Source organism: Mesocricetus auratus, unplaced genomic scaffold (genome assembly GCF_017639785.1).
Source record: "Mesocricetus auratus isolate SY011 unplaced genomic scaffold, BCM_Maur_2.0 Super-Scaffold_100026, whole genome shotgun sequence".
NCBI lineage: Eukaryota > Metazoa > Chordata > Mammalia > Rodentia > Cricetidae > Mesocricetus > Mesocricetus auratus.
In genome coordinates, this window is record NW_024429207.1 from 23,458,619 (window position 1) to 23,473,868 (window position 15,250).

The following is a 15,250-nucleotide window of genomic DNA, read 5'->3' on the forward strand; positions in this document are numbered from 1 at the left end:
AAAACATAGAGACAAATGGAAAGGGAAGTAGTTTTAATATTCTTCATTTATACAAGCCACATTGAGGTTATACACCTCTTCCTGGATCATTCAAATGTATGAAAGTGACTTCAAGCTAAAGGGCACTGACTTAGATGTCTGATTGCTGCAGTCTGAACACTGGCCATCTGCTGGAGCAGAAGACTTCCACCTGGTCCCCATGGGCAGCTGCAATAAAGGTCAAAGACACTCTTGTGTTTTTATCTTCCTGATGGTGATTGCTCTTGGTTTTCAGCTCTTACCAAGCTGATATTTCATATTCATATTCCCATAAAACCTCAGTACACAATTCTGCCTTAGCTCTTAGTCACTGTTCCCAGTTCCTGGGCTCATGAGGCAGGAGACTGTCTTTGCTTCACTCACTCCATCTGACTTCCTCAGTCCATCAGGCTGATTACCATTCTGCTCTACTGAGCTGAAACAAGTATCCTAGGCTAAATGAACAGAATCACTACATGGAGTCATTTCTGCTGGGGTCTCATTGACTTTCTGTGTTTTCTGATGTTTGACAGAAAGTAATAACTACCTTCCTGATATCAAATGTAATTCTTTTCCTTGGTCTCTACTCTTCTCAAGTACCTCCAAAGAAAAGACATAAAACATGTGCACAAGTACATACATACATACATACCTATCTATACACATATATACACACATAATATATATATGCAGACATTCATACACACAGATATACATGCATTAACACACACATAGATAATACACACATTATAATTGATTTTTTCTATTTGGTGTTTTCTGTAACATTTTTTCATCTACTAGATTTTACTATCTTTTCTTCCTTTTTCTGCATTGTTTATTCTTTGATACTCTCAATTGAGATTATTTTATAAGGATGTTTCCCTGGTCCATTTGTCTCTTAATGATCACATTTGTGTTGAGCTCATCCACACTCACAAGCATAAGTCAAACATGTTAAGAAGAAAGAGCATAGAGAGCATTTTGGTGATAGTAAATAGTTCTGAAAGTCACAGCTTGGCAGAAAGTGTGAAAGGCTGGTTAGATGGGTAAGCTCAGGCTCCTGGGGAATTTATGGATAACAGCAGAATCATAGGTAATGTACACGATAAGGGAAGCCAACTCATACACTTCAACAACAGTGACCAAAGCTCACACTTTGCTTAGGAGAGAACACATAGTACCACATGAAGAGTATTTAGAGAGGGAGTGACAGGGAGAGAATAAGTTTTGGACATGGTGTTTAACTGTGCATGGTGGCAGGAGCAAAGGCCATGATTAGGTTAAATGGAAATTACAAAACACCATTATTGTAGACTAATGGGATAACTTCACATGGGCTAGCATCAATCTAAAGATGATGTTTCTCTCTGAAGTCCTTACACAGATGCTCCAATCTGACCTAAGTTGATATAAAAATTCAGTTACCTCCCTAGCACTGCCTCCCAGTGTTGGCCACATAGAAAGTGACTTAGAAATGACCAGGTTGCTTTTAGAGGTTTGTTTAATTTCTTAACATTTACATCACTGAATCATCATCAACTTCCACATACTCATGAGAGCATTTACTCTGTTTTATGCAACACAGTGTTGCCCAGAACTAGAATAGGACATAAAACCAATTAAGATTGTTAAACTAAACTCCTGTAATTGTCTCTTTTGGCAGCTATCATGTAGGAGACAGCTTCCAAAAGACCTGTCTGCTGTCATTTCCTCACTTTCAAAGCATATTTGGCCTCACCATGCAATCTAGCATTTGAAATGCTTTGTGAGTTTCATGGAAATAAGAGTCAGGAGAAGAGTCAGTTTTCAGAGAAATAAATTTTTCTCCATTGTCAAAATAACTGTGATCGTCAGGGGGATAGGGCACATATCCGCCATCAAAGGGCTACTACTCCATCCAGAGCAGGACCAGTTAGGAAGCTGTGGCTAGAATGCAAAATAGACATGTTGAAGTTCTAAATTAAGTCAGTCGTGCTGAAGTGAGGTGGATGGATTGGGTTAAAACTGAAGACGGAGTTGAAAATATTGACAGAATCATGGGACCATGATGAATTAATTAGCAAGCTGAAGAGCTTGAGGAGACAGTAGAAGAGAGGGCTTAGGGGTGTGAGAAAACCAGTGTAGTATTATAGCAGGCCATTTTTGTGTCAGGAAGCATGTTCAGAAAAGAGAAACTTGGGGTGACTGAAAGATGCTTCTTGAGTTTAGATACCAGTGTTAGCCCTGGTAACTTCAGGTTCCTGTTAGAGAGGACTTATGTTAACCCTCTTCATCTCATAGCCTTCTGTGTACTCTTGTTGAGCTCAGCTCTGAGGCAAGCAGAGTGGAGCTATGATAAACTTAAGGTGGTGTCTCTTTTATAGTGTTTCCTTTGTTATCTGGAAGGGGAAAACAGAATATAGGAGAAATTCTCCAGTTAAGAGAGATGCTAGAAGTGGGGAAACTAGGACAATGAAGGAAGGGGAGAAGCATGGATGCAGATCAGTTTGTAGGTATGAGGAGGGAGCTGAGGGAATTCAAATAGTATGGATTCATTTCCTGGGAGACTGAATAGAGGATGCCAAAAGATGGTGGCATTTCTACTGAAGCTCTTGGCAAATTCAAGGCAAATAACCCATATCAAGCAAGAGTTTACTTGGGGAGCTCTGAAGGCAACCTGAGCTTTTCAAATGGCATCCATAGCTGGTAGTTCTCTTAGGATCATAAAACTTGTACTCCACTGTTCAGAACAACTTGGTATCTCTCATGTTGGAGCGAGAGGAGTCAGCTGCACAAAGCTGGTTATTGGTCTGAAAATTCCTAAGCGAAGTGCGGAGAACTCGGTTCACAATAGTAATTGTTCCACTTTTCTGTTCTTCTTCTATCGGACCCTTGCTCTGTATCTACCAGTTAAACAGCACTGAAGCTGTGTACTCAGCTTGGATCTTCCACCACATTCTGTGTAGCTATGTTATCTTTAGATGCTGTTGAATTAAAAGCCTCATCTGGGAGCTGATCCTTGTCTGATAAAAAATACACACCCTTCACCAGTAAAGATCCATGAGCTTCTTCCTCGTCTAATTAATGCTAGTGAGCAACTTGCCCTGAGGACAGAAAGCCAATAGGCTCTTTCCAATAACAGACTCAGCATGCTCCATTTGGGATGTGATGAGATGGGCTGCTGGGCTCCACAAGCTGCTATATCACACTGTAGTTATAGACACAGAACACGGGGTAGCACCAATGATGGCAAATTTTGTATGACAGCCTTGGGAGGTGCACACCACATAATCTATGATTATCGACTGTTCTTGTGGATTGTGTCTGCTTGATCCCAGTAGGTTGGAGTTTGAACTACATGCATGCACATGCACTTACATGTACACAATACAGTCATGCTTGTGTACATATAATATATAAATACGCAAAGCAAAAAACTTGGCTTTCAAAACTTGTTAGTTTATGTACAAGAAGTATTCTTAGAGATAAGGATGGCATTTAGACTGTAATAACAAGGTGGGGTGTCTAATCACATTAATTGTGATGAATATAAAGGAATAGCTGTGGATGGAATCCTGAACTTTAGATTATGATTTGGTTGTTTGACATTTGGATACACAAGAAGAACAGATAGCACGCTCTTACCCACAATTATGCAGTTCCCCAAAGCTCTGGTAAGTAAACAGCAGAGGTTTGTAAGCAAGGGGAATCATTCCATGTGACCTCAGCTGACATGAGAGTATCCAGCCTCTGTTTCTCACTTGTGTGAATGAATGTGCTCCTATAGAAATGGCAAGATTGTGTAGTGACAGGGAGCTCCATTGCCACACCCACATCAGGAATAGACATTTGGTATGGTGTGTATCACCTGCAAAGTTCTGATCGGTGAAGCCCAAGCATCTCCCAGGCTACTCGAATGGACTCCAGAGCCAGTCTTTGCATTCTTTCTGCTACAATGTGGATGTTGTTTGGCTGCACACTGAGTGACAACATGGTGTCTTTATTTAGCACCTGAGGTTCTTTTAAACGTGTTGAAGATGGGTTCCCAGCCTAAACTTGATTAAGATCATGCAACTAGAAATGATACACCATACACTCTCCTTTGGCAATTTTAGTATAAATTGAAATTGGAGGCCATGTTTTTCAATACAAAGTCTGGTTACTTCTGGAGACATGGACTCCAACAGAGTTGAACTTGGCCTTTTGGGGGGTATTTGGGTCTTCCTCTGTAACTCCGGACCCATTGGGTCGATCAGTCCCTTAAAATTGGTCAATTGAGCTGTGACATAATTCTCACAGCACACTTCCACACAAAGATCTCCAATTTTCTAGTCTGTACACTTGATGCTTATACAATTTGCTAAATATAGCATAGTAGATTTAGCTACTCATAGCCCCTTTCAACAGCCAATATTTAATTATATAAGAACTGTTGTTCTCCTTCATATTAAATGATTGTTGTGACATCTTTCTTAGATAAAAAGAAATAAAAGGTATCACTCGGTAATATATTCCTAGATATATTTACACATAGATGTGAGAGAGGAAAATATAGAACAAAGGAAAGTAAGAGTTCACAGAGAGCCTGGAGGCCATCTTCATTTCTACTTGTCTCCTACTTCTCTTTCTTATTTATACCTTTTGACAAGCTAAACAATTTGGGGTTTAATGCCTTCCCAGATACCTGTACTTTATAACAACTTTGCAAAGGTATTGGAGGAATTTTGTAGAACATGCTAGACTTTTTTAAATGAGAGGAACATGTTTTTAGTGCTAAAAGGAGAATAGAAAAACTCACAGAGTCTTATGCTGCAACAAAATTGAAAAAAATTTAAATTTTATTTTTCAAGTGAGGCAGAAGGACAATTCTCCTAGTTGATGATTGAGTTATAATGTGGCAAATTCACTTTGGTGTGTGAAAAGTGGTTCTCATTGTTAAAGGACACAAATGAATTAGTGATAAGCTTTTTCAACAGGGAGCTCATGGCAATCATTTTCCCAAGGGAAGGGATGACTAAAAAGGATACGTTTAGTATTTGTCACAACATAAAGGAAAGCAGCTTGCATTCTCTACTGACTATCTGACTAGTTCTCATATATCGGGCTTCTGAACCAGAATTTGTCTCCTAAGCACATGCTGTTTTTCTCTGCATTTTGCACTGCTAGCCACCAAGAAACAATTAAGGCAACATCATCCTCAGAATTAGTGAGGAAATATACAGAGAAACACACAATGACTCTTCTTTCTTACCTCCTCCCCTCCTCTCCTCTCCTTTTTCCTCTTTTTGTTTCCTCCCCTCCCTTCCCCTTCTTTCTTGCCTATCCTGCTCCAAGCTGAGGTGCTGAGGTAGCCTGGATTTTTTTAGTTAACTGTCAATGAATCTCCCAGGAGTTTTAATGACTAGATGGTGCAAACGAGGGTGATAAGATAGCTGATGACTAGTCCGTAGGCCACATTGTAGGTCACAATCATGGCAACATGGTAATATCAATATCAGCAAAAGTCAATTTATGCTCAGAAGCAGAATCCTCACAGGAAGCCCGCTGATTCAATATATAATGATTAGGTTCCTTAAAACTCTACTACAGGTTAGAGGTTATTCTGATTTTAGTGGCTCCTGAATAATTAATTCATCTATATTAACTGAGCCCCAGAATTCTCCCATTTTGCTTCACATCTTTCTTCCCAGCTCAACCCCAACACAAGTTAAATGAAAGTTCTTAAGGTTTATGGTGCTCCTACCAAACTCTGTTAATGACCTTTCTCATTTCTGTGACCAAATACTTAACAAGAAAAAAAATGAAAGGTGAGAAGATACTGTCTTGGTTTATAGTTTGAGGGGATACAATGTGTCATTCACCATTACAACTCACTCCCTTTTCACATCGATGCTCATGCAGCACTTTTAACCTTATCATCTCAACCCCTGTAGGGCTTATGACTAACCAATAACACAAAATGCATTGAGGTCATCTCTAAGAGCTCCCCAAACCTCAGCAGTTGTAACAATGTTCAAAACTTGGGAAGGTGAAGACTCTTCTGAGACTCAACATAGACTCTAAACTGTTTGCCCTTGTGTAATAAACAAACAAACACAAATAAATAAATGCATACTTACATTATGCAATGCCATCTTTTTGCTACCATGGGGATACTAGTTACTAGAACAGCCAGAACTGAAGGAACAGCTACCTGGCTATTATTGGAACGCAAAATAGAGAAGATGCTGTTCTAAATTAAGTCAGTGGTTCCAGAAGAAAGGGGATAGACCAGGGTAAGAGAGCAAAGATGGAGTTGAAAACATTGATAGGACCATGGGGAAAAAATTCCCTTCCACAAAGGAGTAGGGCATAGCAAAATTGAGCTGACATCCAATCCTAGAGCACCATGCTTGACTTCCAGATCTCTTGGTGATATTGCCTGGGCTCCTCCAATGTCCTTAGTGCTTGGCCAGTCTATTCCTCCAGTTTGGTCATCTGCAGAGCACATAGCCTCTCTCATGGGGTGATGACATTCCATGTCAGCAGCTTGCCTCATTGGACATCCTCTGACCCTGGCATCCTCAATATCCCAGGGTCTCCATTGTAGCTTAAGCTTCACTTTCGAATCTTTGCAAAATGGCATCTTGAAGGCTGGGTGGTGGTGGCACATGCTTTTAATCCCAGCACTCGGGAGGTAGATGCAGGCAGATCTCTGTGAGTTTGAGGTCACCTGGTCTACAAAGATACACAGAAATTCTGTCTCGAAAAAACAAACAACAAAAAAGGCATCTCGAGACCTCTTTTCAGTGATTCTCATACTGTCACACATTGTCCAGCCATGTTGGCTTCGCAAAGCCCTGATATATGTCTCCATTGCCCTGAAACTTTTGCGTTTTACATGTCAACATTATGTAGATGATACCAAGCTCTGCTGCTAACTTGAGATGTAATCTGAGATGTAATCTGACCCACATCTGTCTCAATGTAGTGGTTTCTGTGTACCCTGGCAACTGAACCTCTTTTGTTGTTTTTGGCCTGATGTTCAGTCCAGAATCTCTCCTTTCCCAGGAACATCCATTTTCACAAGATGATGTCACTGAAAGGTGGGAACTCACTCTCAGGGAATCTATCCTATAATTTCAGTGTGGGAGCACTATTCCAGTGTTCTGAGAGCAGAACACTGTCCCAGGGCTCTGCACTGGCTTTATCTTTGATGATGCTAATCTCTTTAAGCATTACAACTGTTATTTACATACCCACATGGCTGCACTTTTCAATTTGTTTACATTCCCTTTTTCAACAAAACACATTTTCCATATCTTACTGCTCTTTCACTAAGAGAAGTAAGCACTAACCATGGTGTGGCTTGAAATTCCCACTGCCAAACAACTATATAATTTTATTTTGAATTCAGCCTTACTCAGAATTTCAAGACATGTAAAGAAGACAAATTCTTTACCATCAAGTAGCATTAATAACTTCCAGCCCACTTCCCAATGGAATTCTCATTACAGTCCAAAGCCCCATTAACAAATCGTTACTGCCCAAATTTCTATTGGTCCTTTTGGCCTTCCACACTCACACTAGAATGGCCCATTAAGTTTGACCATCTGATTGAGTCATAGGCAGCACACTAATGTGTGAGCTCATCAGATCCCATGGGCTCAGAGAGAATGAAGACTGGTGCATTTGTGACCACCAATGCTTGCTCCATCTTTTTATTTAAGTAAGATCATCCATAAAAGATGTATAGTACCCAGGGCAAAGCTGCACTTGATCTTACTCACAGAACATGGTTGTAGCTTTGGGTATCCACAAAACCCCCATTGACAGATTAAAAAAACTGTGCTAATACAAGTCCAGAAAAACCTAAAAGGAAACAACATTAAGCTCTATGACAGGTGGACCTGCTTATGATGAATTCAGTTGCTGAAACCCCATGTCTATTTATCCACAATCTGCTGCTGCTTTTACTGGACTAGCTCCAAAAACCAGGTCCAGAAGTATGTGGGGTAGTGTGTCCAGTTTGCTTAACCCACAAATTAGTTAGTCCTTGGTGACTATGATGGGTCTTCAGATTGACAGTTTTGGTCAAAGCTCATGAATTCTTGCCGTTCCAGGTGCATCAATGGAAGCTGAGAAGAAACTGCCAAGTCAGTGTTATGCAATTACTAGTTATTTGGTTTAATTTCAAATGCAAAGACTCCAATAAACGAATGTTTAAGAGTATAATACTAATCGACAACCCCCACTATATGAAACCTCATTATAGTGTGGGTATTTTCCCACATAGAAACCTATCTGTGGTAAGATTTAATTCATAAATTAGACAAGGTAAGAGGCGAGCAGCAGTAGTATAATTATCCACCTCTGGCATAATCATCTTTTCTTAAGTAGAAAAGTTTTACTTTTTCACTTTAAAAACAAATACTTTGCTTCCAGCATCACTCCTCTGGCACTTTGGATCCGTGATTAAGTAAAGTCTAGGTTCTTTCAGCCTCAGCTCTGTGATACTGTGACAGTGGATCTCATAGCCAAGGTGGCAGGAAGAATTGCTTAGTAAAAGCATTTAGCTGTAGGTATCCAACAAGGAAATGACTCACATCCTGAGTGAAATTCCATCACACTACGCAGGATGGTCTAAGGTGTAAAATGTATGAGTTGTTTGTTTCTGGGCATTTTCATTCAGTTTTTTGGACTGTAGCTTTCCCTAAGTGACCCTAAATCACAGAAAGCATGGGTTATAAGAGACTTCCCTACTAAGCCACCCCAGTGTGTTTGAGTCTGAAACATTCTTCACTAGGGATCATTCAGTTCAAGCATTTGAACAGTTGTTGCCCAGCTGCCAGCACTGTTTTGAAGTTTTGTGGTATCCTGTGACTGAGATGGTAGATTGGGACTTCCTGGAGTGTGTTTTGAATGTTACACCTACTTCTGGTGCTGCCTGAGCTCTCTGATTACTGATTCATTTAGGTGGGACCAAGTCATGGTGCAAGCTTCCACTGCCTTGGATGGAACCTGTGCTGATATATTAGTTATGATTTAATAAAGTTTACCTTAGGGTTTAGGATGGAAAGCTAGCCACAAACCATAGAGACCAGGCAGTGATACACACATTTAATCCCATGACTCAGCAGACAAATGTAGGCAGATCTCGGTTAGCTCAAGACCACACTGACTACACGAAACTGATCCAGTCTAAAAGAGAGACAGCCCTAACAAAGGTGATCTCCACACTCAGGATCATAGGCCTTTAATCCTAGCACTAGGGAGGTGAAGAACAGGATGATATGGCTGGGCAGAGAGAGGTATATATAAAAAAGCAAAGTCAGTCTTAGGCAATTAGTCTACAGACACATTGAGGAGACCATTGCAGTCTAAAATTATAGTCAGACGCTTGTTGGAGAGCAATGCAGTTTTGGAGATGCAATCAGAGGACACAATCAACCCTTAGGTCTGAGCATTGGTAGAGATGAGAGGTATCTGTGGCTTGGCAGCTTTGCTTCTCTGATCTTTCAGCTTGAACCCCAATATCTGTCTCTAGCTTTGTATTGATAATGTTACAGGAGCCATCCCTGTCACCATGCCACCATCCACATGATTGACTGCTAGTCCCTGAAAGTGAGACCCAAACAAGTCTCTCCTCCTGTATGTTGCTTCTGCCAGGCATTCTGTGATGATGGCAGTAGATAGCAGAACACCATCACCTGTGTACCAAAGCAGCCAGTGTGAGATGCAAGGAGCTGTTTTAGTTGGAGGTGGAAATGAACATTTCAAAGAAAACCAGTAATCTGATAATTATCATTCATGAATTCTGATTCCAAAAGGCACGTGCTTAGACTGTGCTCACTTTACAAGCAGCAAAGTCGCTTTGGACGGGACGCTGTGTCTGTCTGTTCTGCTCTGGTATGTAACAAGGCCATCCTCCCTGACAGCAGGAAGGCTTCCTCTGGGTTGAGCTTTCTCCTTTAGAGCTGGCCTTTTACAGAAGCTAGAAATGCCTGAGCCTGAAGAGACACCTGCTGGAGAACGGAAGCATGCTTTCTTCTTGGCAGTAGACACTTTTCCTTTCTGTTCTGTTATCTCAAACATACAGTAACATAATGCCAAGAGATCTTTATATTTTCATCTTAGCTCTGTAGAGATGGGAAGTGACCATGTGGAAGTAAAGTTTCTGTGATAACTTAACCCTTTCATGACTACAGCTCATATTGTGTGTGTAGTTATTTCTTCATTTACTTTTTCACTTCTTTATTTCTTCATAACTATACCAGTAAAGTAGAGGTCTTGGTTCCTATGTGCAGCTCTCACAGTGAGCTATCAGGATACATCATCATCAACATCAGGGATGATGCAATTGGATGGGATCAGGACCACATAGGAATGATACGTGTCAGAGAATATGTGGGGGCCATATACAGTGACATGAATGGATGGATGGTTACAAGTAAAGTGTTGGTGAAGATTATGTAAAGAGAGAGAAGTAGTTCAGTAGAATAGAAGGTGTAAAGTAAGAAAAGCCACTTTCCAACTTAATCAGTTATAAGAAACGTTTTACAAAGCATGATTGGAAAAAATGTGAGGAATAATCCAGTCCCATGCAGAGTTCACATGATGCTGAGATTGCTTTGAATGGACCCACTGATTTCTATTTTTAATAAAGTATCTTAGACCTCCTTTTCCGGTAGCATTGTTCACCGCTTCATCTATGTATTGTGCACGGTCAGTTCTGCTCTCCCCCTCATTTCATTAACCCTGAACTGATCCATCTGTCTCTACTAGTGATCAACCATTTGGGACTCCAGGGGGGTAAGTGGTGGCAGATAATTGACTTGGAATATTCTGGCATAACTGTCTACAACCTGTTGTTTATCACCTATCATTTCTTTTAGTCTTACTTAGTCCTGACTTCTGGAACTCACAGAGATCTATATGCCTTTGTCTCCCCAGTGCTGTGATTAAAGGTATGTGCTGCCACATTCAGCTAGAAGTTTTTGGCAAATAAATTCATTTTTTCTTGTAAATAATAAGACTATATTCAGGGGTCAAATAGCTAAAGTTCAGAATTATTGAAGCTTTAGACACATGTCCTAGCTTTTTTGAATGTGTTTATAGCTGGAGGAAAAATATATTGCACAAACAGATTCTTATGGGAATTATATCAAGTGCTATCTAAATGATCTAGCAAGATGGCCTGATCATAGCACACATTGATTATAGCAGCTTCCAGTATGGCATTGGGAAAACAAGAGACAATCTTTCCTCTATTCATTATTCATTGAGGATTTAGAGCCTATTAATGGCAAATGACACAAGGATTTGTGTGCCAGTTCTGAATGATTGACAACATCCTCCTGGAGAATTAGGATGAGAAGGATTTTAAGAAAGGGCTCAGTATGGAGTAATGGGGTGGATTATTGCTGTCTGTTGTGAGAAAAGCTAGGATTGAGAAGTAAGTGCTATGTATTTACTATTTCTATACTACTAAGCAAATAATAAAAATAACACACGTATCTGATCTTGAAGGATTACATGGCCTGTAGGGTGACCCATGCCAATAAACTAAGCATGACAAAACCCATCCTACCTTTTAGTACCCAAATAATCTAGGCAGGTGTCTCTTAGGATACTTATTACACACACAAAGAAGTGATTCTTAGGCTGTGACAAATAGATGGTAGAGGAAAAAGACTAGATTCTCCCCCAAGACAGAACACACCAACACAAGAAGAATCGTGAAATCCACAGAATCATATCAATGGCACAGGAGTTTGAGAAGTTGGAAAATGACAGTTGTATGAGAAGTGATTGAGATGAAGTTACTGAGGTAAGCAGGCTTATATGTCACAGGAAGGTGTGGCAAGTCACTTTCTTGACTTGACTTGAAAGGGATGAAAGGCAATGTACTTTGTAGCTCCAAGAAATCCCCATTAGCATGTATTTTATAATTTCCATAACAAATTTAACTTCTGCAACCAATGAGGTTCCATTAATTCCTATGTGCAGCTTTGATTTTTCAGCCATGATCTATGCTACCTCAAAATTGGTATAGAAGTTAAAGGTGAAATAAGATTGTGACTTGATTACTCACTGTTTTGACCAGTTGACATCATTATAGCAACTCTAGTGAAGGCAAATCTTATAATAAATTTCTGAAAGATATCTTTGGTTCTTTTTGTTCCCATGGCTTCCTACACCCTTTATTCTTTAATAATTATTTTCTAATGCCCTTAGAGAACTTCTACCATATTCCACTGACATAATTAACTACCTATTTCTCTTTGTATCTAAAGAAAATTGCTTCTATCTTTACCATGGGTCTTTATTCTATTCATCCAGAATTTTCTCAACATTTTTATTGGCAAGTAAATAGAGTATGTCAGCTTTGTACTTTCAACTTCAGAGTGACCAGTATGAGGGCTTGTTTACAACTGCACCAATCACAGTATTGAGTTATGTGCATAGTACCCAGTAGAAGCTCTGTAAATATGTTTCTGTGTGAACTGAATTGTGATGATGATTTGATGTTGCAATTTTAGTAATCATTTTATAATGGACTTGGTCAAGTTTCCAGTGTAGTCCATGGAGCTGTATTTGTAGATCATTTTATCAAATATTATCAAATCATTTTTATTCTAAAAATAGGTCATTAGACAAGAGGGCATGTTGAGCTTAGTTAGACTCATGAGGTTATAAAGAATAAGAGGTTATGTTGCTATGATTATGATTATGGTCACCATGCAGTATACTAAACCAAACTAATTTCAGTAGACACATTGTAACTGTCAAGTCTTGGAGTAAAGGCTGCTTTGGTTTGTAACAAATTAAGTTTCCTCTGAATGGTAATAAAATAATGTCTTATTTTAACCACAGAGAAGCCATTTACTGATGCAGGAGTATGTTCTAGTTCTAAAGAGTTTAGAGGGGATTGGTAAGTTAGCAATAATAAAATTCAATATGAGATTTGCCTTCACTAAAGTTGCTAAAATGGTAAGTTGCTAAACTTCAGCAAACTCATGAAGAGTCACAAGTGGTTTAAACTATGATGACATGGGGAATAAAGAAATGACATTTTAGAAATGAAAATAACATTAATATCCCCTGTAATTTTGAGCAAGGACTAGTTGCAAAACTGTGGCATAATGCCAACTACCATCTGTAGTTCAGATAAGTGCTGCAGGTACTGTCACTTAGCTCATGCAGAATGATCCCAGAACAAGTTTGGAGCTTTGACTCATGTGGATGGACTATATGTAGTAAGAATTACTTTAGAGTACTGTCTAGAGAATTGACTTCAGAGACTGGTGCATTTTATTTCAAAATGGCAAAATAAACTAGTATTTTATGCCAAGACTCACATTAGCATACCAGCTTGGATCACATGCCCATTCCTGAGCTAACCAAGCAACAGGTATGTGACACTAGGAACAGAAGCATAAAGTGGAAACCTCTTCCTTTCACCATACTTCAGAAATGCTAGCACTGGGCTTCCTGGGAGTCTGGTTCCATTCAAGACAGAGAAGTACCGAATGCAGAGAAGTACCGAATATGAGACAGATGCTCACTGCTCAGGAAAGCCAGGAAGTTATACCTGAACACACTTTATACTCAGCCCTGTCACAGGCTATCAGTGTTGAGGTCTATAAAAATGGCTTCACTTCATATTGACTTAAGGTCAGAGAGTTCAAACTAACCCTATTCTTCCAAGGTTAAAGTCATAAAACCTAAAGGTTTAAGGTGTGGCTACTGTAGGATGTTTGGTCTAATGTGTTGAAGTCTTATCTAAATAGCAAGAGACTTGGTCTAAGGTATGGTTACTCTTTACCCTCAAGGTCAGATAATTGGAGACTTAGTCCTACTGAATGTTTGGAAAATTAAGGAAGTATGTCTATTTGTTTCTTGTATCATGATAAGGAAGTCTCTTGTCTTTTTTACCCTTTATGGGTTGAGTATGTTAGAATGTCAAAGAATAAACTTGAGACAATCAGTATTTACTGGACTGCCCTTCTAACTCTCTTCTGTGCCTCTATTTTTTTCCTTAGTGTCTTCACCTGCTGTTTCTTAATCCACACTCCCCTTCTCAGGTGTGAACCAGGCAAGTTGGCTGAATCAGACAAAAGCCCCCCCTAAATGTGGGTTAACACAGATTGGCACTGCAACATGGGGCTGCTACAGATGGCAACTACATCTCACAAACTGTTTATGAGGGATGCAGCTGTTGCCTCTTCAGGCTGTACGTACATTCAGTACTTCCTTTTCCAGTTTCCCACTCCTCGAATGTTTTAAGTTCTATGAGTCACCAAACTGAGTTTATTATCTTAGCATGTTCCCAGTCAGGTTTCTGTAATGGCATCCCATTCCTTTTTTGTAATTTCTCTCTGTTCTCTAGCTTACAAAAAATGGTTAGCCAGTAACATAAAAAGCAATAGATCTTATTTGAATGCAAGTCTTCAGTCGTGACTTTCTTAAGCTTTTACCGAGTGCTAGGACTGTGTTTCCCATGGTGTTTGCTCAGAGAAACTCCATACACTTGAATATTCATAATCAGAGCATGCAGAGTTTGCAATAACATCCAAAGGAATCCCCAGTGAAAGTTCCAGCTCATCTGTGTACTTTTATTTATTTACTTATTTTTGCTTTTTCAAGACAGGGTTTCCTCTTTATTGTTTTGGAGGCTGTCCTGGAACTTGCTCTGTAGGCCAGACTGGCCTTTAACTCACAGAGATCTGCCTGCCTCTATCTCCCGAGTGCTGGGATTAAAGGCGTGCGCCACCACTGCCCGGCACTTTTATTATATTTTTGAGTTTATACTTAAATTATAACATTTCCCTCTTCTGTTTCTTCCCTCTAAACCCTTTCATAGAAGTGTCCCCACTCTCTTTTAAATTCATGAACTAATTTTTCATATATATATATGTATATATATATTTGTATATACATACATATTCCCAAACAGAACCTGTTTGGTGTGAATAATGCTAGCTGTATGTATGTTTTCAGGGTTAACCATTTACTACTTGACAATCAACTGGTGTGCTCTGCGCTGGAGAAAACCTGTTTTCCAAATTCCTATAATTCTTTGTGTGGGGTTGAGGCCTCCTAACCTTTCCCCTATCCTCTTTGATATATCCATTGCTGTCATCCTTGTTCTGCCATGTTGGCAAGGCTTTATGGATAGAACTAATGTTACTAGGACACACAAAAAGCTCTCACAGAAAGCCTCTTGATTCTCTATGTCTACAATCTTTCTGCCTCGTCTTCCACAGTGTTT

The 15,250-nt window shown here is 39.6% G+C and overlaps 1 long non-coding RNA gene across 4 annotated transcripts in view; it reads left to right on the top strand.

The window, feature by feature from the left end:
* Nucleotides 1-15,250, top strand: part of LOC110340317 — a 124,087-nt gene that overhangs the window by 3,221 nt on the left and 105,616 nt on the right. The window lies entirely within an intron of this gene.